This window comes from Molossus molossus, unplaced genomic scaffold, assembly GCF_014108415.1.
Source record: "Molossus molossus isolate mMolMol1 unplaced genomic scaffold, mMolMol1.p scaffold_m16_p_24, whole genome shotgun sequence".
NCBI lineage: Eukaryota > Metazoa > Chordata > Mammalia > Chiroptera > Molossidae > Molossus > Molossus molossus.
In genome coordinates, this window is record NW_023425360.1 from 13,475,501 (window position 1) to 13,501,126 (window position 25,626).

At 36.9% G+C, this 25,626-nt stretch overlaps 1 long non-coding RNA gene and 2 other non-coding genes across 3 annotated transcripts; all 3 read left to right on the forward strand.

The window, feature by feature from the left end:
* The first annotated feature begins 298 nt into the window (after window positions 1–298).
* On the forward strand, window positions 299–17,057 carry LOC118640875. The gene is made up of 5 exons (XR_004961479.1): window positions 299–403; window positions 2,488–2,619; window positions 2,924–15,821; window positions 16,235–16,337; window positions 16,515–17,057. It is a non-coding gene; the product is annotated as an uncharacterized LOC118640875 (long non-coding RNA).
* LOC118641039 lies at window positions 2,672–2,744 on the forward strand. The gene has a single exon (XR_004961507.1). It is a non-coding gene; the product is annotated as a small nucleolar RNA SNORD107 (small nucleolar RNA).
* Window positions 4,665–4,730, forward strand: LOC118641036. Its single transcript, XR_004961504.1, has one exon. It is a non-coding gene; the product is annotated as a small nucleolar RNA SNORD64 (small nucleolar RNA).
* Window positions 17,058–25,626: the final 8,569 nt, after the last annotated feature.

Below are 25,626 nucleotides of genomic sequence, written 5' to 3' on the forward strand. Positions count from 1 at the left end.
CGAGACTCCACTTTATTATTCCCTGCATACCTGGGAATAGGCTAGGATGGGATGAAGGGTCTTATAAGGCCACACAGAGGAGGAGACAGGTGGAGTCCCAGCACCTGGCTAGGAGGCACCTACGGGACCCATTTATGCAGTGCTCGGGCCTTGTGTGATCAGAGCACAGGAAATGTTCCTGGAACACGCATATTTTCTACCCATGAGTAAGTATCACTTTCTAAATGTTTCCATTAATGTGGCCTAGTCTGAGTATTTGAAATGGGTAGACTGACGGTGTCTTTGTTGTTTTTTTCAGCGGAGATTTGTGTGTGTCCATCTTTTCCATCATTGGCTGTCAAGGAAATGTCTCCCATAGGGGGCCTTCAGAAGGATTACAGTTGCTATTGATGGTCACTATCAGGTAAGGCACTTAAAAAGTAGCCAAGCCTTCCTTGGTTTAAGAGACAAGGTCAGTTCAACTCTGGTATACATGACAAAATACTGTATGAATAGTATATACTCATGTTCTGTGCAGACTGCTCTCTAGGCTAACCTCAAATGATTTGTGTAGAAAAAATTTTTGTAAGGGAAACATGCCTCCATACGTAGAACTGCAGACGTGATGGTGTCCGTTTTGGCATGGTGGGGTTCATGCAATGTGAATACTGCCTGTCCTGTCCCTCATACAGGCCCCTCCATGAGATGTTAGTGGGCTCTGCCAGACATGCATAACCAAGCAAGCCAGGAACTTTTCCTGGTGGAAAACAGGAGGGGCCTTCAATTTTGTAAAATAACACACTAACTTGAAGTATGCCTGTGTATTTCCTGGTGTCTCTTAAGATTGTTCCTACATTCAAGATAAGTTCCTGGATTCCGATCACATTGACTGTGACTCCATGATTATATACATTGCATACCACTTTAGGTTTTTAGTATGGTTTACAAAACAGTTTCAAGTAGATTTTTATGATCCAATTGTTATGCTGCCTTAAAACTTTGTTACTGGTTATCATTGGTATCCTGTGTTGAACTGTATTTGTGTAAAAGCATATCAAAAGTAACTTTCGACCTTAAACTCATTGGTTTTTAGTCATGAAATCATGCCAGACTTAAAAAGTCCTGCATTTTCTTCAGCATCATAGCAATGTAATTGATAAAGAATGTAGTAATTTTATCATGTACAACATTTGCTATGTGTGGTGAGAACATTTACAATGGACTGTAAGCAGATTAAGTACAGTTGACCCTTAAAGAACATGGCTTTGAATTGCATGGATCCACTGACATGGGGATTTTGTCAGGAAACACAGCCAGCTCTCTGTATCCCTGGGTTTTACACCTGTAGATTCCAGCCAACCTCATATCATATATAGTCTGTGGCGGGGACTCTTCAGATGTGGAAGACCAGCTGCATGCATTGTTCTGCCCTATTTCATAAGTAGGCCTTGGAGATCCTTGGGTTTTGAAAGTACCCATGGGGATACTGTAACCATTGCCCACCGATTCTGAGGGGTAACTAAGTTTTGGCCAAGTCAGTTACACGTGCATTGTTCAGGGATTTAACTGTAAGTGTAGTGATTATGCTATTCACAAAATCCCTAGAAACTACATTATATTCAAGAGTTTACAATACCTCCACATTTCCTCCACCCCTGGCAACCTCCATTCTATTCTGTTTTTCTGAGTTCAACATTTTTTCCCCATGTAAATGAGATCAGTTTGTAAACAAAACATGTTTTATTTTTTGTAGGTCCTAATAATACAGGTCATCTAGGAATATGTAATTTTAGTAACCCTTGCCTAGATTTATAATACTCTTTTAAAAATCAGAAAAAAACGGTAATTTAAAAAGACTTTTGTTTTTAATTTTGGCTAATCTTTACTTGAGGATGTTTCACTATTTTTAGATAGAGTAAAAGGGAGGGAGAAAGACAAACAACTCTGTGAGAGACACATACAATTGTTGCCTCCCGCACAGCCCTGCTGCGGATCAACCTGCTGCAACCCAGGTATCTGCTCTTGGTCAGGATTCTGAACTTTGATGCTTTAGTGCACAGGGAAAAGCTCTAACAGCTGAGCCCCAACCAGCCAGGGGTAAGAAAGATCTCAGTAGATTTCAGCATGCTGTTCCATGGACTTCTAGGGCACCATCCTGGTTCTCAGGTTCCATCTGCAGTAGGAGGCAGCCGATCAACGTTTCTCACATGGTTTCTACTGAACTTCCTCCTTCTAAAAAATCTAAAAACATTTTAAAAGTAATAACTAGAACTTCTATTGATTTCAACCTGTAGTTTATTAAAGTTCTATGTCATGAAAATTTCAAGTATATTAGCTACTTAATAATACATTGCCAGATTTTGTCTTAATAAGATTGGCATTCTGTTTCCCATGGGACTGGCCATGACTACAGGGATGAATTGTGTTAAATATAAAGCAAGGCATGTTGAATGGGGGTCTTCATTAACAAGTTATCCAGTCTCATGCAGTGCCTTTTTGCCCTCATAGTTGAGTGAAAAGAAGAGGGAATTTGATCACTGAATTTTCTGGCATGTCAATGTGGATCCAAGCCGATGCTGTAAACGAGGCTGAAAACCATACTAACTGCCTTTAGGACAGAAACGCAACAAGCTGCAGCAGGTAAGGTGACCTCGTAAAGAAAAGTAAGCCCGTGTTGTAGAGGCCTTGGCTAGGTTCATGATGACACAGGACCTTGTCTGAGCATCGTGATTTCAAAATCTGAGTTTGAAAATGTCACTGAAATCCAGTCAGTGTGCCTCACTAAATTTTCCAGAGAACATAATTCTCAACAGAAATTGGCTTGTGGTGTTGAAACTTAGCATATTTAGAACACATGCCAGTTCCTCAAACATTCTCCTTTAACATTTTCATAGACAATTGGAGCTAATTCTTTTTTGTTCCATATGTATTTATGCTGTGAAAGCAACAAAGGAAGCTTATCCTTGGGTCCCAGGAAGCACACATGTTGGCGTGAGACAGAAGCCAGGACAACTGGAAAGGAGACTGCCTCCCTCTCAATCAACACCACCTGCTGGAGCTCTAGGTATCTAGTGATGTCCAGGGAGGAGGGATCTCACAACTACGGAAAGGCAAGGGATGTGGAAAATACCTTCACGTGGATTCAGATACTACTGATGTTTGAGGACAGTTTATCTTTTGTTTTTGTTTTTCTTCATTTGTCTGTATTCAAGACCAGTGATTTTCAACCATTGTGCCACAAGAATTTTCAAGACATACAATACCTGATTAGTCAGGAGCACTGACCTCTTTTCCCAGATGTCAAATAAAAGACAACAGCCAAACATAACACTGTGCGCTGTGAATATGAAACAAAATTATACCCATTTTTTGTCATATTAGCAAAAATACTTTTTTGGTATGCCACAGAATTTTAATTATTGGTTTATGTGTGCTCTGAGTTCATAAAGGTTGAAAATCGCTGTCCTAGATCAAAGGGTTTAAGTCCAGGACACAGGAAATGTTTAAGAAGTTGAGGCAGTCTTACTCATTTTTAAATGTGTGAATACGAGTCATGAAATGCTTTACAGTTTCTTACAGTGGAATACCTGGGTAACAGTCTAGGCCCATCTGAGTCCCAACTCCATACTCAAACACTACGAAGTCAGCTGTTGCTGAAAGTGTCTACCAATGCTTCTTACTGTGACAGGACATTTTTAGGGGATACACTTTATCTACTGTTTATATCACAGGGTGAGGGACTTGTGTTGCTCAGTGAGACCATGGAAGCCAAGCAGCACAAGAACAGGATCTGAAATCAGCTTCCAAGGACATTCATTCTGGAAGTCAATGTTGACGAGCGTATTCATCAGGTTCTGCAGTCAGTCTGTGTAGGGACATCTGTGTGTAGGCTTCAGCTAATTGTAGATGAAGATCTTAAGCAACTTCTTTCTCAGACAAAAGGGAGGTAGTTGTGCCCCGTGGCCTCAGTGTCCTGGTGACAGGGACGCAGTCCACAGGAGCCATTTTCTTGTACATGATCACTTCTGCAGCGATAGCAAGAATAAGGTGGAAAACTGTTCCCGTGGGAGTGATTTCTTGTCTGTTAGGAGACATATCAGGAAAAGTAGTTTGTGCTCAGTTCTTTCAATGATAACATTTGGTTTACATTACCTTAGGATTTGGATTCCTTATATCAGCGATGTTAGAACTTAGCTCAGACTTAGTTCTCCCAAGGGTAGCAGCCACAGACCTGGCTTCGTCTATTGATCTGCCTCAATTGTATTTGACCATTCTCATTGCTCTTTCCTTTTGGTTTTTTTTAAATATGCTTTGGAATGTTTTGTTGACTGTTCAATGTAACCCAGGCTCTTGAATTGGATTAAAATTAAGTTGTTTGAACATAGGAAGGTATTTCTTGAGGTTACATCTGCCTGTGGTGCCTTCGGTTAGTTCAGTTTTCAATTTGTTGGACCATTTGAATGGGGAAGTAGCATTCTAAGGTATTATATTTCGTTGTAAGACCCCAAAGAGCTGGCAGATTGCTGAGAGTTTTGTCACCTTAATTGTGTCAGTTGAAGGATATTGCTGCCAAAGATGATCCACCTGTCACTCCTTCTGAAGCCAGGAATTTTCCATTAATAGAAATGTACAGTCTGCAGACATGAACATTTGAGCAAGGTGCACTTGTTGGGCAGATCTTGGCTTGACTTATGATGAGCTGTGTTTCCTGAGCACCATGACATGATGGTCAACTGAATACTCTGAAGTCCAGCCAAAGTGTCAGTCCATGGACATGGGCCGCACATTTTCTGAACAAACGCTGTAGGCTGTACATTTCACAAGGTCTCCCCATCAATATTGAGCTGTAGGTTTTCCCAGTGAAGTTGAGGAAGGTTAGGTTCCTGATCCATGACATTATTCCTTTCTGTACATAGTATTTTCTGTATTTGCAGTGCCTGGTACATCTCACTTTTGTGCATTTCAAGTGATAACTTCAAGAGAATGAGGACTTGGGAGCTACAGTGGTTTGTTTGATTCATGAAAGCATAGCTCTATTCCAGCGTTGTACCAGTTTGAGACCCTGAGCCCAGCCTCTGAGGCAGCTCCAGTCATCATAGGAACAAGAAACTGCCAGTTTACTCTGGCCTGAGATGAGACTTCATATTCAGAGAGAGGGCTCTATCTCATTCTTTTCTTACTAAGTTACCACTTTCTGTATCTTGGCAAGGCATGGATGGAGATTTAGAATTTTTCAATCTGATTCAAGAGGATGAAATTGACATTTGGCAGTTGGTGGATCTGAGCCCTGTAGAGAGAAAGTTTTGCCAAATACTGTGCAGTTTTTGAAAGGGGTCTTTACTCACATCATTCTTTAATCTCAGTCTGTATTGTATGAGTAGCACATCTTTTATTACCTGAGGTGGACATTCTATGGTTAGGCGCTTGTGCTTTGCTTTCGGTAGCTCTTGTGAGGAGGTTGAATAGTAATTAAACAGGTATTTAGAAAAAAACCTGTATAAAAAAGTTACCATGGACAGTTGAATGTACTAAGACCTTATCCTTAAATAGTCACCTTAATTTGTTGTGTGTGTGTGTGTGTGTAAATATAGTATGGGTGTTATGTTGAGTGAACAGCTTATAGTGAAAAGCTGTTGGGGTTCCAATGAATTACATTCTTTGTAAAGTTAAGTTAGACAAGTATTTTCACAGTTCTTGACCTTATTTAGTCCCTGTTTTCCTGCCAGAAATTTTTGTATATTTACTACCTCAGAGACTTGTTTGGTTTCTCTTAGTGTTGCTGATCCTGACCAGTAGGAATATGCTGATTGAATTGACAGGAGGAAGCTGCCCTTGTAATTGAAAGGCATGAGGAGTAGCCAGCTGAGGGAGAGATGAAAGGAGTGAGCTTGATGGATGTGACCTTGGACTTGGGTGTAGGCACTAGGGTCCTCCCACTGCTGGGAGAAGGAACACTGGTGCTAGTGAGCCCCATCCAAATACAGGGGTCCCAGAGAAAATGCCTGCACAGGGGCTTGTTGCTTGGATGGGGGAGGTTTGACTTGACTATCAAAAATCAGAGCTCTTAAACCTGATGACAGCTTTCCTTCCTGCAGAGGGAACTGAGGTCCATCACAGCTAATTTATGATTGGAGCAGTTTCTGAAAGAGGACTGGTAAAAGGGAAAGACTTAGATGATAGATGAATGGAAGAGAAGGAAAAATAGGTTTAAGGTGATCATGTCCCTGTGTTGTTGTCCAAGTGTGAAAGGGAGACTTGTAAATGGAGCAGCATCAGAATCATTTCATTTGTGAGCCCTGTGTGAATATCAGAACAGTGGGAAGTTAAGGAGTTAGAAACATCAATCTACCTCCCAGCTTAGAGGTGTTAGGTCTGGGCCCTTGCTGAGGTCATGTACTAGGCAGTGTCATGTCATCTGTGGAGATGGCTGAGATTGCCAAGAAGGGAGGGGGGTGAGCGTTCTTGCTGTGCTTATTTATTACTAGAATGGGCCACGTGGTTTACATTTGTAGGCAGCTAAGAGGAAACCAAACTTTTCTCCAACTTGAGTGCACATGAGAATCAGCCCATGGGTTTGTACAGTTGCTCAGATACGGATACTGTAGTTCTGGGTCTGAGATGTTGACAGATGATTGGGATTAGGTATCACACACAGAACAAATGGGTTTTAGTTGGAACAAAGTTGTCATTCTCTAAAAGTGCTATTATATGATTAATTTATATGAATATGGATAACAATGAAATATGACAAATAATTAAATGAACATGAGTAGGGAATTTGGAGAGAAAACTGGTTGTCTTAAGTGAATGCAAAACACTACATTATTTTTCCCTTGTAAATCCAACGAAATAAGAATCAAATGTGTGGGTTTTCAGACACTTGGAAAATCGATTTGAGAATATGAATCCATATATCTTCTCAGAACAAATTGTAAATTTACATTTAAATCATGAACCTTATTTGAGGAAGAAAGTTTTCTTTTTTATAATTTTTCTAATCAACTACTACCCAAATTTTTATTTAGTTCAATTTGGATAAAAATGACTAATAAATAGAAAAGCCCAGAAAACAGACTTTTTATAAAACACTTTAAAATACAGATGTGATCTCAATAGTGCGTTGATTTCCTAGACAAGGTTTTTTTCCCTGTTATTTAAAAGTTGTGGGGGGATTTTTTCCCAGGTTGTGTTCTGTGTTGGTCACTGAACTCTGCATAACATTAATTACTCTGCATTTAGGCACATTTTGCAGTACTTGAAGCATACACTTCTGGACCATTTAAAATGGTCCATAAACTGCAATACCAATGAATTTCTGGGTGATGCTATTTTCTGGGGGAAATTTCAATATATGTGTTATAATAGCTTGGCTGTAAATACCCTGGCGGCAATATTTGGTATTGGAATGGAGAACTTCTTTGTAAATATACTTCTTTATGAGAATAGTTTTACAATGAACTGTCCACTGTTACTGGCGTACTTTGAAATTTAGCCACTTTTAGTTAAAGTACTGAGAAATACAGATGTAGGTCACGTCAGAGGTACCCTACAGCAACTGAAGAAGGAACCCAGACTGGAAACAGAGACTTCTTTTCTGTGGCTTGGTCTAAATAAAAAAATGAGAAATCACTGAGTTTTTAAAAAATTGTTACTTATGAAGGGACTCCCAACTTGAAACAAGGAGACTTCTGTGTTTGGCCTGAATAAAATGAGAAATCATGGAGGATAAAAATTATGACTTCTGAAGGAACTCCCAACTTATAACAAGGAGACTTCTATTTTATGGCTTGGACCTAAAATGGGAAATCATGGAGGCTTTTTAAAATTTGTGACTTGGAAAGGGACCTACATTTGAAACAAAGAGACTTCTTCTCTGTGGCTTGGCCTGAGTACAAGGAGAAATCACACAGGACTTAAAAAACTGATTTATGATTTCTCTAAAAATTACTGCAATGATACTGGTTTTTGTATTTTTATAGGATGGCAGAAAAATTGGGTCATTATATTTTTCTAATTATCTTTTGCACACTGTAACTCTGGTGAGCAAGACTGAATGCCAAGGCTTTGAGTTTCAGATAGACTGGGTGTCATACCTACTGAGTGAATTATGAATTCTAAGATTGTCAAAGTAATAATAGAAATATCCCATCACTCAAAAATTACAAAACACGATGATGAAACTGAAGAATAATTTTGTTTGTCTTACAATATAACATGACAATCTGGAAAAATACTTACAAAAAGGCATAGACGGACTTTTCTGATTCTTTTATGGGGGAGAATCCATTCCTAATTGAACAAAGGGTACAAGAAATGAGACCCTACAGTTTAGGCAAAATTTAGTTTCCAGTTTAAACCTCCTATATTTTTCTCATTCTCTAAAGGTTTAGTCAAGACAAAAGGGCATTTCATTGTACTGTGATGATGGGCACAGAGAATAGGACAATACTATCTTAAATTCAAATTGCCTACCCCATCAGATAGTGATACTTCCACGAGAGCACCAAATTTTAATTTGGGGCTTTGGTGGAAAAAGAAAGTGTTCCTTAAAGTTGTCTACCCTTACTGTATGCACCCACCTGTCAGTCTAGCTCACTGAGGGATAAAATGTACATGTTAAAAAAACAAGCATGTGTTCATTTGAACAAATCTTTTGTGCAAATCTCTTAGAGATCAAGAGTTCATTGCTATTGAAAGTATACAACAGTTTACTTGTTAGTGGATAGCAGTTTTTGGCCACATGAATATATTTAGGTTGGCTTTTGTAATGGACATAGACATCTACAACTTGATGGAAAGGAAAAGACTTGGAACATTTTTAAAAATGACAACATGTCTGGATAACAATATGCTGGTAGTTGAACATGTGAAATATTTAAAAATCATTGTATGAAATACACGACTGAATTTTATAGAAATGTAAAAAGGTGATGCCAACTAGGGGCTGAGGAAGTAGCCATCATTAATGGACATGGATGGAGCCTGAGAAAGATGGACAAGAGTTTCTTGCCAAAGGTTAAAACATTTGTTGCCTGGTGGATACTGCTCAGACGCCCATCAGATGGCTGCTCTGGAGACACCTTTCTAGTCTTTTAAGCATACTGAAACTTCCAGCTGCCGCCTTAACTTCTGTCTTCAGATTTTTTTATTTGTGTCTGCCAGAGAAGTTTTTGGGACAGATGGTGAACCACATCTTGTTTTAACAGTGTTAGAAATAAGCAATAATCGAAGAAGAGAAAGATTATATAAACCGGTGGTATTTAGAGTCTCCTTTGCCTAAGTTAAAACTGGAAAATTTCCAATTGGAGTCTCTGAAGATTTGGATTCTTAAAAAATCTGTGATGTTCCTTTGCTCTTAACCTCTGGTTCCATAAGAATCTCCAGAAATATGTACAGCAAGAAACAATGTGATTGCAGCCCAGGATAATGTACAGTCTTTCTGAAAACCTCTCTTCCATTAACATTAGATGAGCAGGAGACAACAGCCTGAGGGACTGCCCTGCATTGATAGAAGGTAGTTTCAAGTTCTGGAGAATTCTGAACAATTGTGGTTATGGACTGCTCTGGGTATCTGATCCTCATGCTGGTTTAAGGGATCTTGGGCCAGATCAAGAACAGTGTGATTCATGTCTGGTCCACAGCCTCAGGACAGCAGCACGTTAGAATTGATCTGATCTATAAGCTTTTCCAGCTACAAAAAAAGGCAATTGCACCGTTTTGACCTTCGTCTTGTCTTTCAAATATTTGCCTTTCATTGAAAATCTATGGAATTGGATAAAAAGGATATTGTTTTGTTACACAGAACCAACTTACCTTCAGAATGGTTACCCTTGAATTCTGTGTACAGCAGACACTTGTGTACATGTGTTAGACACAGAAGTTCGTGGTTTTTTCTTCCCACTAACATTTTTAAAACAGCTCTGAATCTAATCCCTCAAACTGATTTATTGGACACATCAAGCTTCAAAATTTATGAAAACTGGGGAATGGTATTAAAATGTAAATATAAAATGCTCAGTGACTGATGAATGTGTATGAACTGTTAGTTGATGTTAAGAGATGAAGAGAATGAACTTCAACATGTAATGGTTTCATTTTATTCTTTATTTTTGTTTACTTAAACTTCCTTGGAATATTATACTCAAGCACAGAGGCCTCCATTTATAAACAAATTCATTATTTTTAGATACTTTTGTAACGATTGCTGTGATATTACAGCTGGTTTCCTAAGGAAGTTTCTAATAACATTTGGTAAAATTGTCTTCTGGAGAATATTTTAGAAAATCCGGAGGCGTTTTGTAAAGCTATACACAATTCTGTATTCATTGTTTGTGTGCTCAGGGAAAGCAGAAAAGGAATGGAGTGCTCGACACATTGATCAGAAAAAAAGCAAGGCACCAGGTGTCTTCATGTACATTCTGAGAATAGTGTGTATGAAAAAAAAAACCAAATATTGCTTTGCGACATTTCCTCATGTACTGTAATTGTTAACAAAGAATTTGGTGAAATATATAGAAGTATTTTAATACAAGATTATAAAAATAGAACTGTCAGAATACCTCTGAAAGATGTACATTTAAAATCATTTGAGTGGGTAATTGCTGTGGGAGTTGGGGGAAGAGGGATTGTTCTGTATACAGCTGTCAATAGACATTGTACTAAGGCTGCTTTGTATGTAGATGTTTATGTAAATGCTCTTTATGGGAAAAAAGGTTACAGTGAGACAGAATTGTTACTTTATGCTTGACAAAGAGAGTGCAGGATTGAAGAGGCTTTGTTATTCCTGGTTATCTAGTAGGAAAAGCACTGATACACCATTTTGTCAAGCATACAAATGGATGACATCTGGGACTACAATGCTCATATGTCAGAATTCTACATATTTTGTAAATTTTCTCATGTTAAACAGGCAGACTGTTTCCACAATTGATTTCATCATTAATTTATTTCTGATACATTTTGTTTATACAGTGTTATTAATGTTTACCATACAATTTTATACATGTATAAACATCATTGTAAATATATATTGACATATTAGGATAGAAGCATTTCTGTTTGCCAAAGAGATGTTAGATCTAGCCTCTCTGTATATTTGGATTAGGCTCCTTAGGCTTCATTTCTAAATTGTGGTCAGTGTAATCTGTAGGATGCAGTATAATGTACACTGTTTTTTGACATAAATCATCATTTAGGAAACGTCATTGTTAACTCTAGATCTGTCTTTGTTTATGGTTTTCAGACATGTTTATATACAGATATAACAGAGCTTGGCATAACTTGGAGAAATCTCTACATGTGATAAAAATAGCATTGATTAGAAAAGTTTCCATTTGCCAATGAAATTTGACTTGATAGTGAATTATTTTAATGTACCTATTTCTAGTTATATAGGTGATTTATAAGTTTTATGTGGGACGTTAGCAATGGAATATATCAAACCCAAGTTCATTAAATGTGGGCTGACAAAAGAATGTTTTTGTATTATATGTTAAATAATGGACTCAGTTATGCTTTTAAAGCAATAGGGACAACTATATTTGCATGTTTCATAGGTATATTTATTGTATATAAAGCGAAAACTTTCCCTGACAGTTGTCATTATCTCTGAATTAATAATTGGGCAGCTGATGGGGGATAATTTTTAAATAATTCTATATGAAATAGTTAAAATGTTTTTGCTTTAAACGTTTAGTCCCTGAAATATAAGGAATGTTTACATATTCATGTGTGTACATGTACACACATGAGTACTTACATGTACATACATGTAAATGACTGTATAGAACTGTTTATTAAAAGTCATAGGAAAAACTGATTGGAAGATACTGTGAGGCTGCTAGTTATATGGTGGACAAATGTTTTTGTTTTATAACATCTGCATAGGATTTACTGATAGGCATATATTTTGTGAATACCAAGCTGATAGGCAAGTGTGAGAATTCTACTTTTGCAATTGAATTGCTATAGTAGGACTATTTAGGATGTAAATATTTGGTCAAGGGGGATTGCCTTTGTGTTTTTGTGGGTTTTTTTCCATTAGACATTCTTGTTAGTTTGTAAAATCTTTGCCATTAATATTTTAAATAATTGTAAACATGTATACTTTTTTCCAATTTAATTTTTGAATGTAAAATGTTAGAACCGAGCAGGGAAGTACTTGACTGCTGTATGTATAATAGACAACCTTCTTAATAACATCTTAACTTCCTAGGTATGTAGACATACCCTCTCTCCATGCGCACATGCGCGTGCACACACGCACACACACACAGTAAATATATTAATGTTGGAATATGGTAAGATGTTTATTACCAATAGAAGTGTTATTTCACCCCTTAGTGTTTGGTTTCACTTGGTGTGAATGGAGGGGGTGGTTAATCTCATCGGTTCTTTTTTTTTTTTTACCATATGATTTTGTAGATGTGCAGACATTTCTGTAATTTTGAAAATGGATTTCAACTAAAATTATAGCATATACTTTTTTTTTTGGTTTCACGCCTGTTCATTGCTGATACTTTTAAATATCAAATTATTAATGTAACTAGACTTTTTTTGTATGTATAGTGATGTATTTTAAGGGTTATGGACAAGGGTAGTGGATGTTTTCACATCTCACTTATACAGCTTTTTTGTTTTTTGTTTACTGATTGTGGACACATGTTGCAATCATGACAGTACAGAACTGCTTTCACAAATTATTTTAAGAACTATATAGGTGGCTCCATGGGGTTTGTTAAACACCTGTGATAATTAAATTTATTGGGGTGACAATAGATTTGTGCATATGTTTCTATGACACAGAATCAGAACATTGCATTATTTGCCCATCCTACATCACCATATATTTGGCCCTCTTTACCCTTTACAACCCCTCACCCCCATCCAAACAACATGGATTGACCTTGAGAACACAACTCAAAAAAGCTAAAAAGCACATAATTTCATGTGCGATATAAAGCATTGAAAGTATATTTACCTCATTTTTTATTTTGAAACAGTATATAGAAAAATCATCAAATGGTCGTTTTAAAGAAAAAAAACCTCATTTTTTAAGGGACATGCAGTCATCTTATTTTTCAAAATGTACAGGATGGTTCTGTGTTAATTTGTTACATGACATAATCCTGTAAATATTTTGCTGTAAATTTGTTATTAAAAATAATATGGCAATACAATTAATCATGGATGAACAGGCTCTTAGAGCTGTGAAAAATTTATACATTAATTTGGTTGTAAGGAGAAATGGACAAGATATTATTTACCCCACTGTGGAGAAATAGTCTACCATCCTAACAAGTATCAACTATCATTTAAAAAATTTAAATACATGTGAATTCATTTGGTGTTTTTGGATGCATCAAGTTTCCTGATATGTTTCTATTACTATTTTTCATTAAGAATCTTTTAAAAACAGTTTTAAATTCACTGCAAAATTGAAGGAAAGATAGAAAGATTCCCCATATACCCCTTTCCCCACACACAGGCACAATCCCCACTATCCAACCCAACACATGGAGAATCATGCCTGTTACTAACATCCCCCACCAGAGCAGTTCATGCTAACACCACAATCACCCAAAAGTCCAGAGTTTACATTGAGGTTAAGGCTTGGTGTCGTTCGTTGTACGGGTGTGAGGACATGCTTAATGACTTAACACCCCTTGTATATGCAGCATTTTCAGTGCCCTAGAAATCCTCTGTACTCTGCCTATTCATCCTTCTGTATTTTCTTTTTTTTAAACATTCAGGATATTAATGACTTTGTTAAATGGATTTTATACTACCTCTTGGAACTACACACAGTTCTGTATGTGTTCCCTTGGTTGCATGACAGTATTCAAGACAACTTTGTAAATAATAGGCAGATACACTTTTTAATTTTTAACATCTAGTCTTTTCAGATGTACAGAGTCTCACAACGTATAACTTTGTAAATAATTCATAGTAAAATTTCATGGTTATATATTTTTTGAAATGTATTTAAAAAGTGAAATGGATAGAGTGAGTTTCTTGAGCTGTACATATCTGATCTTTGTAGTTGTTAGGTGAAGGTAAAACTAAGAGGGAGTATAACTTTGGTTTTGATTTTTCAACATTTAAGCCATTGTTTAGTGGTTGTGTTATTGTGCCTTTAAAATCTCAAGTTATAATTATGTAGTTGTATTGCTCATAGGGCATTATGTATGTTAATCACAGGAAATGTGTTTTTATAACACATTCTATTCGCCTTTGAATTAACAGTTTTGAATTTCATTGTACTGCATGACCTCAAAATACAGCTTTGTAAATAGCAAGTGTGTGTATATAATTTAAAACATCTGGTTTTTCTAGATGCACAGGGAGTTCCGCAAACATTTTGTAAATACTTCATTGCAACCTATTATAATGGCTTCTGTAATGTTTTGGCAATGGGCTTATATTATGGTGTTCAGTGAGTTTTGGCGGAGGATAGACAAATTGATTCCTTAACTTCCTTTGCTTAGGATCTCATGTCTAAGAAAAGATAAGGTAACAGAATACATCTAGGGTTGTATTTTTATCTTTAGGAAGAAAAAGACATGAGACATGAACTGTAACTTTGTCTTTGTCATACTCAGATACATTCAGTGACATAATCTGAGATGGAAGATACATTGCTCAACTGTTTATTCTATGCTAGATAAGTCTCTTTGCAAGTTCATGTATATGCATAGCCATGTGTATATAAAGTTAGCTTGAGTATAGATCTGAAAATGCTTTCCTTCTCATTAGCTTATTTCCATTTTTTGTTTGAAAATAGTATTTCTAGCTTAAACATTTGTAGAAGCTTGCTTCATGATACTCTAAAACTGTTACTCTTATATAAAATTAAGCAGCTCCATATGCGTTATTTTAATCTCTGCATCTGTATGAGAAGAGAATTTATCCAGTTATGAATATTTCTTCCAATTCTCTGAGACCTTTCTAAAACTATGGTTAATTGTTATATTTGAATGTTATGTGATAAATGTGGAATGTTTTGTATCTCAGTTGCCTGTAATGTACATTGTGAAACTTTCTTGGAAAGGTGGTCCTATCCAGTATTGATCCAAAAGTATAAATCATATCTTTTTAAACAGCAGTTTGGCAATGACAATCAAAATTGAATGTGAAACTTTGGAATAAGTTACTGCTTGGATTTTAACTCTTCCAATTCTCTAATTTACAAAGAAAGAAAGTACATAATAAATTGAGTTTAACAAGGAACAACCGAAATATACGTCAGTAAAAGAAAGTTTGGAATGATTATAGCTTATGTAAGTTGAACATAAATGAAACACACTGTTAAAACATTCTTACATGGAAAGTGTGTCCATATGCCTCTAGATCTTCACCTGCACTGCTAATGACCATGGGCCCTCCTCAGTGCCACTCTGATTGTTTTGGCATTTATTTTGAAATTTTTCTACATGTGCGAGTCAAATAGCAAGGCATTGTTTATTGGTATATTTGTATTGCTACGTGACAATCTAAAATGACATTTATGGAAGAGAAAGTTACCTGGAAGACTGTATGGAGAGATGGAATAGAAAGACTGCTATTACTTTCTGAATAGAACTTTTAATGGTATTTTTAAAGGAACATTTGAATAGCAAGGAATTTAAAGGCACAAACAACTTGTGCTTGACGTTAATCTTGCCTGTCACTATCAGGCATATAGGGCGGTTGTATCTGGCCTCATGTTGCCATTGGCCGCTGTGAATGGTTTTTGAGAAATCAAGAAGAGGATATGACTTGGAGAAAAATGCAGCACTGAGCTGTACAGTGTAATAAGGAGAATCAGTACTCGAGGAAAGAAGTGAGAAGATGAGAAAGAAGAGGTACGTGAGAAACTTACATTTGGGTAGACAGATGAGTGGTGAAAATGGGAATGGTGTATCTTGTGTTAATTTTCATAAGGCAATGTCATATTTGTAGTTAGTGACTAGGTCTCTAGGGCCATGTGGGGCATTACTCTTAAATGACAGTAATTGGAGAAATAATTACTTATTTTTGTCTATCAGAAGTATTACAAGTAGGCCTTTTGGAATGGAGATTATTCGGAATTAGCACAAAACATTTCACTACTGTTTACATTTGTGTCCAAGGTCCTTGAAAAGGAGAGCTTTGGGCAATCATATGTGCTGGCATTTAGTTATCTACGTTCAGTGTTTCTGATCATTGTAAAGTTACTGTAATTTCTGTCCTGGTATCTCATTTGAATCTTAACTGGGCAATACCATATACTTTGCAGATGAAGGTGATGGAATAACAATGTGTTTGCAGAGTGAGGAGAGATGACATTCAGTTCATTGGTCTTTTTGTGGAGTCCTTCCTCAGGCGGACCTGAAACCCAGGTGAGAAGGGTCTGCATCAGAAGTGCTGTTTGAGCCTCAGGAAAGGGTCACTGCTGTCCTGTGCAACTTGGGACTTTTCAACCATATCTAAGAATTAGTGAGGGAAACACCATCCTGGTGATGGCATCAGGTTGCTTGTGCTTCTGACCAGTTTTCATTTCCCCACTGTCCTTGCAGGAGATGATGAATAGGATCATGCCATTGCTTCTGCCACCATCTTAAAAACCTAAAGACAGTCTACTTCATGTGGGGAGACTCCTTCCGTGCTTGCCATGGGCACTCCCTGCAGATAAGAAACACAGGACTGAGAAAGCTCATGTTTGAAGGTGACCTACAGGGAGACATGGAGAGAATTGTATGCAGGCATGAATTCCAGGCAATGGAGTGATGGAGACATAAATACCGAGAAGCCTAGGAGAGCCATTGCAAGGCCGCCTTCCAGGGCTCCCCTGAGTAGTACTAAGTGCTTATATTTCTACTTTTACTTATAGGAAAATAATTAAATATGTTCATTAAAAATCATATTCTTGAAATTTTAGAGGACGTAGGAATTTGTTACATATAGTTATTACTTTATGTGACTTTGTTTTCCTTTAATGTGACCCCTCCCCATTGTTATATACTGTCTCTCTTTTTCCATTACAGTTTACATTCAGCATTATTTTGTATTAGTTTCAGGTATACTACATAGTGGTTAGACAATCCTCTACTTTACAAAGTGTCCCCCCAATGTTTCCAGTGCCCACCTGGCACCAAACATAGTCATGACAGGATTATTGACCATATTCCTTATGCTGTAATCTACTAGTAATAGATTTTGTGCACATCCTTTTGGTTTGATAGGTAGTGTTTTGGCCCCATATGTTGGCTACATATTTTCTCTGCATTATGCATGCTTACATAAAACACATTTTTAATTTCTTCAATTGATTTGGAATTGCTAGGGTGAAGGAATTAAGAATTTATATTTTAAGTCAAATTTAGATTCCTCCCTATTTGTAGATGCTCATCAATCTCTCCCAGTGTTCTTTCCTGAGACTTAAGCCGGACAACACTGCTCAAAACTGAAAGACTTTGCATGTCAGTGTTTTTATTCTTGCCACTGTGATGTTAAGAGAAATTACTTTTCTGCTCCTGTTCAGCTCAATCATGTATTCTTAATCTTAGTCCTCATTTGTATTTCATTTTCCTCTTTCCAGTTCCCTTGGATTATAGTGCCTCTGTTACTGGTTTTTAAGAGCTGTTAACCATTTCTCATGTTTTTTTTTTTTTTTTTTGTATTATTTTACTGTGGTGTTTTTATTTTTTGGTTGTACCAAAGTTGTGTATTAAATATACTCGTGTTCTGTTTTATGCCTTTTGTGTTTGTGGTTTTCTTTAAAAACATGTTTACAATATTATATCTTAACTTTTTGTCTGTATTTCCTACTTTATATCAATTTTGTCATTTTATTTTTACATTTTACATAAATCATGGCTACAGTTATGAAGCATTACATACACAAATTACTCACCTTGACCTAAGCAGTTAACCTCTTATTTTCAATTCTGCTCTATCCTATAGAAATTCCAACCTTCTATTGGCCAATGTTCTGTGTTTCTTCTATTTCTGATGCTTGTTCGTCTATTGAGTTCTTCTCATTCTCTTCTCTTTCAGAGCATCCCTGTCTGTACTCACACTTTTTCTCTCAGTTGATGCTTACAATTATTTTGCAAGTTGGAAAAAATTTTATTTCATTTGCACCAAATTTATTAGATTAAATAGACAATAAATCTCTTTAAAAGTGAGCCTTCTTGTACCACTACAGGTATGTCTTTCAATTTCTAATCAAATTATGTTGCTATACAGCTACTGTAGAATTCCTAATTTCCATCATAATTTTATAGAGAGGATTGTACAACTCATTATAGAGTACATAAAATACCTTTATAAACTATACCAACACAGAAGTTGAAATCAAGTGCAAGAAGCACACCTCAGGTTTGTAAATGGGTTAGAGATGCTAAGTAAGTGCATTGTCTTCAATGTGAAGAGCTCTAATTATTATGGGATAAGTATAAACTATAGAGCTGTTAATCTTACTGAAGATTACTATTTTTCACTTCATGTAAAATATTCCAATGATTTCATATATCCCAAATCAGATCTTCCATCTAAGCATAATCATGCAACTTGCTGAAAAATATAAAATGTAATTTGTGTATCACAATGGAATACCCAGCACCAGCTATGAAATACGTTTATTTTGGTGTGTGCCCCTATCAGGAACCGAATCCGGAACGCTGGTCCACAGGCCGACCCTCTAGCCACTGAACCAAATTGTCCAGGGCAAACTATTTGTTTGAATGAGCACTTTATTTGAGAATAATGCATCCTCAAATGAGAATACTGCATTTTGTTTCATTTGTTAATTTGTGGTTCTCTGCAAACGACCTTGCATGGGGGGGGGGGGGGGCTCTTTGCCCTTTATTTTTAAATTTGTATTTGTTAAAGATTTTTCTCCTTTTTCCCCCTAGATACCCTCTGCTCTATTTGCCCTTTAAAAATTACATTTCTTTCGCTTGGCATCGTAGATGGCACCCCTGTGGTAGTTTTCCACAATTTCCAATTGCATTTCATCATAGATTTACTTCCATCATGTGTGTATATTTAGACTGAATCATTTAATTATGAAAGGTTTTCACTGAAAATCATGTCATTGTTCAGATAGTTGCCTACGTGGTCAAAAGGAGGGTAAAATTATTCATACTCAATTTTTTCATCTATATAAAACTTTCCTCAACTATCTTGAATGTTTAATTAAAAAGAATATATAGGATGAATGCTCATTTACCATTATCAGTTGCAGAATAATTTGGCTCTAGCTTCCCAAAGGTGGTTAATACAAATTCATATATTGTAGTCTAAAAATAGAACTACAAAGATTATTTTGCTGCTAGAACAGCATTGCAATTATGAAAATAACAGAATTTTTTCTTAGAGGGTATTTCCCTTTTGATTTTATATTTTTTTAGAGAGTGGGAGGTAGGGGGAGAGAGAAACATCTATGTGAGATGCACTGGTTGCTTCATGCAAGACCCACCCAGTGCCAGGGATCTAACCCACAATCCAGAATGTGCCCTTGGCCAGGATAGAATTTGAGACCCTTTGTTCCTGGGGCTGAGGCCTGAATCATTGAGCCAAACTAGGCAACACAGCATTTGTATGGTTTCTATTTCCCTTTTATGTACCCTTTTATTAACTTTGTTTCCCTTTTGAAATTGTTTCATTGAATTTTCACTTGTTAACTTGACTCTTCACTGCTTTGTTTTAGCAAGATGCAACTTGTTTGTGCTAATTTGCTTATATCTTTAAAAACAACAGTAGTTTTTCTCAAAGAGTTCCTAAGTATTAAGGGAATTACTGTATGCAAACCGCCAAAGAAAGGGCCTGCGCATCATGGCTTTTTTTCTGGTTGTAGTAAGGAGTACTGGTGGTAATTTATGCAGTACACAGAGTAGGCTATTCAGGTGCAATATAGGACATTGTATAGATTAGGAATGGAAGAAGAGGTGGGTATGGATTCCAAAAGTTAAACGTTAGACCATTGTATAGAAGAATGTGGTGCTGTGGAAAACCCAGAAGTTGATAATTGCATGAGAAAATAGTTATTTGCCCAATCAAGTTATCTGCAATCATGGGGGAAAAACAGACAATTGGAGAAGGATACAGTTTGATTGATTCATTGTATACAGCACAAGTAATTTGAAGTGATAGGTACACAGCCAAGGTACATTGAACCCATCAGCTCTCAAGTGAGCAGTCATTCCAGATGTTTGATGGGATCTAGCACAATCATGGTGGGAGTGTACAATGGAAAACTTTGGATTGAAATTTATGATCTAGTGGATTTACTTAATCTGCAGGAAGTCCAGAGCTCATATTATGCAGCCTTATAAAGAACTGATGAATGTGACAAGTTTTGAGTTATGAGTAGAAACATGGTTGGGTTGGGATATTGGAAGTGAAGACAGCAAAATGGTGTTTACAATGCTTTTTTTCCCCCATCATAACTAGGATAATTTGTGGTTTCCATGGTAGCTGTTGACACTACAAGGATTTGTCAAATAGCACAATAGATGAGGGACATAGTTGTGGAATGGAGTAAGAAGTAAGAAAGACCAGTTGTGTTTTATTTTAGATCGGCTTTCAAGGTACTAATGATTTGATCAGTATCACGGAGAAACAAATAGCCATTCCTGTAATATTGCCTAATTATAAAGCTACTTTTTCTTTTTTGGCACTGCCGGTAGTGAGTGGATGGACAATCTGTCTCTAGCAGGCCTTTGTTAATTTACAAAATTAATCCTGAGCTCTTCTCTGCTTTTGTTTTTTTCACAGAATGGTTTGATGAGGTAACTGTTGAAGGATTTGTTCAGTACTGGAATTCATCATGGAGATATGTGAGATTGTATGTGATTTTCAAGTAAGACATTAGATAGTCATTAGTTCAGGGCTCAGGCTGAAAAATTATTGAAAGGCATACATGATTTAGAAAATGGATGCAAGAATCTTCCTTTATTGAATTTAGGGTACAACAACTGATGAATTGGTGAAACTAGACTATACCTGAGTGGGCCACTGGATGCAAGGAAAAATAATGTTTTGAGAAAGTGTTGATGTATGGATCGAGGGAGTCAATATCAAATGAAGATGGAGTTGGTTCGAGAGTGGATTATATAATGGGAGGTTGGATCCATGAATCTTGTCCAGATAGGATTTACGTGAGTTTAGATTGATAGATGGCTGGCCAGAGTAATGAGTGAATGTAGGGAGTGGTGCACAGATGAATGAATCACCTGAGTGATAGCATTGCTGATGGTCTTCAAGTGGCTTGACAGGTAGGTGGTTTGATGTATAGTTTGATATATGAATGGTGCAAGAATTTCATCGGGAAAAGAGGCACAATAGTAAAGTTGAATGGAAAGATAGACTATTGCGGGATATCGGCTAATTTGCCATTATTTATAAAATTAGAAAGGTTTGGTGATTGGGTCTCAGATTATTGTGATAAGAAAAACAAAAGAAATCAAAACTAACTGAAGTGAAATCTCAGTAGATTGATAATGATTTTTTAAAATACATTTATAATTTGGGGACTTTTAGGAGGTTGATCAAACAGTGAACTTCACTTTGTGTTTTATGTTAGTCATGTACGTATCACATTTTCCCATATTTTCCACAGTTGTTAACTGAAGTGTTCCCAGTTTGAGAAGTGAGACATCTTAGATGCTGACATTTCTAGATCAATGCAAATTCTAGTTCTTATTGATAATTTCTTTGGACTTGATCTTCAAAAATGCTGGTAAGAATCGGTAATACTTGTTTACTGTTTATTTGTTGACCAGTTTGATGTAGAATACAATTTTGTTTGTAATATTTTAAAATCTAAAACCATATATGTGAATTTAGTAGACTATAAGATGGTCAAAATGTAGTGTGATTGCCAATTAGATACCATAAAAAGTATCTCTTAGATTCTGATGTAATATTGATACATAGATTATGTAGATTTTGGTGTGCTACCCTTACCTCCTCAACATAGAATGTGATATTATCTAGACAGAGACTAGAATCTCTACACTCAATCAACTTTATTTTTATTAAAATTTTTTTCTTTTTTGATTTTTAGAGAGAAAGGAAGTGAGAGAAACATCGATGAGAAAAAATATTGATCGGCCGCCTCCTGCATGCTCCTCTACTGGGGATCTGGCCCACAACCTGGGCATGTGCCCTGACCTGGACTCTAACTGGCGACCTCTGGTGCATGGGTCAATGCTCAGCCACAGCTGCACCAGCCGATCAGTCAATTTTAAATTCATTAGATATTAAATGTTTTGGGCCCTGGGCGGTTTGGCTCAGCAGTTAAGAGCATTGGTCCCCAGACCAAAGAGTTTCAGGTTCAATTCCGGCCAAGGGCACATACCTTGGTTGCGGTTCTTTCCCCGGGCCCTGGTCAGGGTCATGTGGGAGGCGGCAACTAGTCGATGTGTTTCTCTCCTCACATGAATATTTCTCTATCTCCTCTTTCCACTCTATCTGAAGATAAATGGAAAAATGTCCTCGGGTGAGGATTAAAAAAGAATTAAATGCTTTGGAATTAATTCATTGAGGGATAAAAGGAAGGACATCAAGCAGGTGTAGAAAAATGTGAAAAGTATAAAAAGACATTAGGAAGTAAATCGTTAGTAGAATTTCGTCCAAATACTATTGATCTTAATGACAGAAGTTGAATTTTTTTTCAGAAGCCTAAGTTAGGGTATCGCTAATATTAGTGGTCAGCAGATGTTGAGGGATGTTTTAGTAGTACCTTGGTGGAGTCGGATTTTAACAACCTTTCATGTGATGAGTGCATGAAAATTGTTTAAATATTTTCAAGCATTTTTTTTTTCTCTGTCTCACAAGCATCTTTCATAAGCAAGGACCAAAGAGATTTTGACTGCAGGTAAGAGCATTACAATTTATCTTCTAATTTTGAGATACTGTCTTGGCTGTATTGATGATGGATTAGATTCATGTCGGAGTTATTTGACACACCATTTGTTTTCATCAGTCCTGTGATGTGACGTATGTGATTCTGTTGAGGGTACAGTTCAACTCAGGATATTTGAGTCGTCTCTTGTTAGTAAACAAGACAATAAAATCACTAGTCATGATGCCAGCTTTTTTTTTTTTCTTAAAAAAATATTTTTTCTTTATTGATTTTAGAGAGAGAAGAAGGGAGAGGGAGAGAGAGAAACATCGATAACCGAGAACATCGATTGACTGCCTCCTGCATGTCCCCCACTGGGGAACAGGCCCAGAACCTGGACATGTGCGCTGACCAGGAATCGAACCAGCAAACTCTTGGTGCAGGGTTGACGCTCAGCCACTGAGCCACACCGGCCAGGCTGATGCCTTCTTCTTTCCCTAAATAAAGCACATCACAAAGCATCCAGTAAAATGGAGAATAGCTATGTGAATGTTGTCCTAATGGGTTTGGTTTTTGGAAAGATTTCCATGACACATTATTAATATGTCCTTGTGCCAATCATTGTCATTTTTTAACCCTGAACTAAAATGCAAATTATGAAGAAGTTAGACAGTAAATAGGTGGTTTCAACATGCATTTGTGGTTGACTTACATTAAATTAACAAGGAATGGAAAATGGGCACTGGAATTCCACTTAGAGGCTGAGGAAGGAAAATCGTGCAGCAAACGTACTTCGGTTTTGTAGCTTGGCGGCAACTTAGCATCAGGATCCAGGGAGTTGTTTTCCATGGACTAGCAGTAACCTCCTGGGCTTGCAGATGACATCCCTATGTTATGAGGTGTGGCTGTGTGATAAACCTGTCTGTTTTCATTACCACTATCCCTCTGCTCTCCCAGGTGGTGGACATGTGGACGTCAGGATCATAGATACCTTCTGAAGTGGTTCCATCACAGCATCATCCAGATGCTGTCCTTATTCCCCCCTTTGAGAAGCTTACTGTGCCTTTGTTTCTCCAAGGGCACAACTTTTCTATGCGTATCTTCAGGAACAGAACTGACCTGCCTTTTGGCAAGTAATTGCCGGGACCACTGAGAGCGAATGGGTTATTAAGCAATTTAAAGCAGTCTGTGGTTATTCACCCCCATCTTCTGTTTCTGATTCCTAGGGATAAGAGTTAACCATTTGTGACATGGCGGTCAGTAACTTTTCTCAGCTTATATACATTTATGCTGTTTATTTTACAAATGTGCCGTCATCATGCTATGTGTTGTTTGCACCTTTATGGTTTTAATATCTTGTAGACATATTTTTCAAACCAATAAATGTAGCTTACAGACTTTTTCTTGGATGTAAAGTACGTATCATAATGAGTTCAAACATTTCTCTATTTAGGAGACTTGGGGTTAACTGTTTTTACAGCTGCCTATGATGTTGTAATGTATATAATTATATATCTGCATTAATGGACTTGTGTTCCCAATTCTATAAAATAGGTTTCTAGATGTGGCTTTGTTGGATTATTAGTTCTGCATGCTTTTGATTACAGTAGGTTCTGTCAAATTGTCCTTGAAAAGTTTTGAAGCCAAAACAGAGCTATGGTGCAGTAGCAGTGCAGGTTTTCATGAGGACTTGTACGAGATGAGTATTATCGATTCTATATGTTTTTAGACAATCTAATAGGTGAAAAGTATTAACTCTGATTTCGCCAGTAAATGGCCATGGATAAAATCTTCCAAAATACCGATAGGTGATTTTACAAACAAACAATGGTCCACCTTTCTGTTAATCACAAGAGTCATCCTGGTTGTCAGAGGTTCAAAAACTTCCTAAGTTTACTTCATTCCAGTGTTTATTTCTTTGATTTAGAAAAGTTTCAAGAATCATACAGAGAACCCCCAAATACTCTCCATGTAGGTTATTTTTCTACCGTGTTCTGTTCTCTTTCTCTTACTTTCCCTCCCTCCCTCCAACATCCATATTCCCCTCATTTGTTCTTATTCTGTGAATTATTTGTAAATTGCAGATATTGTGCCCCTTTTAACCCCCAAATACTTGAGCATTCACTTTCTGAGAGCCTTAGGACCCTCTTCTATTAACCTTGGTAGAGTTTTTCAAATTACGAAATTTATCAGCACAAATAATGTTGATATGTGGTCCATCGTCGGATTTTACCAGTTCTAGTAATGTTCTCAGCAGTTTCTCCCCTTATTCAGGACCCAGAACAGGACCCTAAATTGCAGGTATGTGTCATGTATCTGTGGTCTCATTTAATCTGCAACTGTTGCTCATTCATTCTTTTTCTTTGGTATTCTTGAAAAATAATGGCTTACAGTTCTTAAAAGCTCTCTTATATTTTGCATTTTCTGATGTTTCATGAATAAGAGATTAGGTTATACATTAGTTGTTGTTGTTAATCCTCACCTTAGGACATTTTTCCATGGAATTTTAGATGGAGATTGGAAAGGAGGGAGGCATGGGGGAGAGAGACAGAAACATCAATGTGTGAAAGACACATTGATTGGTTGCCTCCCAAACAACCCCGACTAGGGCAGGGGATGGAACCTGATGCCCACACCGCTGAGCCAAACTGGCCAGGGCTGATAGCATTAACTTTGATCACAAGCTTTTGGTGTCCACAAGGTGTCTCCCTTTTAAAGTTAAAATTTCTTTATAATGAGTAAATATTCTGTAGGGCCATCATTGAAAACTCTGCAATATTGTTTATCTTACTTGATTGAAAATGCTATTTCCATGTACATTTCACACTTGAGGTATT